The following is a 717-nucleotide window of genomic DNA, read 5'->3' on the forward strand; positions in this document are numbered from 1 at the left end:
CTTGCCTAAAAAAATTAAAATAAAAATAAAATAATAAAAAAGAAAGTTTCAGTAACTAAGACCAAAATTAAGAAGCAGAACTCAGATAGAGACCAGGTCAGGCTGGCTCTGAAGCCTGGTCATTGCCACCAAACCAGCATGAGAGGTAATTTTAGATAATGGTTACACTTACTTTTATTTTAAATATGACTTTTTTGGTAATTATATATTCATCGTAATATGCATTTTAAAAATATAATTCAAAAACATAAGTTTTTACAGATACTACTGCTTATTTAACAAAATAAAGTGAGCTGATTCAAAGTTGTTTTGATGTAAATTTCTAATTAAATGATAGTATAAGTGGCCTATGGATGTGAAAAAACAAAAAACAAAACTTGTGAGGATGCTATTCAACTCAATAGAGTTAAGAAAATACCAACTATATTACTTTATAGCTCTGCCAACTGCTCTCTGAGAGTCTCCATACAATATTTAATTCGAATAGCCTCTGTGCTACTGTGCTACCTTTTCCATCTAAAATGTCCACTTTGCCCCATTTCTTCTTGCTGAAATCCTGCTTAAGTGGCACTCCCTTCATACAGCCTTTCCCATAAGAACATTTTCTGCAGATCTTCATTCATACATTGATATGACACTGGTAGGGTACATATTTTTTTGAGGATATTTGTCAATGTGTTTGTTTCCTTCTATTCATCTTATGACTTCCTTATATAT

The sequence above is a fragment of the Pteropus vampyrus genome, unplaced genomic scaffold (genome assembly GCF_000151845.1).
Source record: "Pteropus vampyrus isolate Shadow unplaced genomic scaffold, Pvam_2.0 Scaffold2, whole genome shotgun sequence".
Taxonomy (NCBI): Eukaryota; Metazoa; Chordata; class Mammalia; order Chiroptera; family Pteropodidae; genus Pteropus; species Pteropus vampyrus.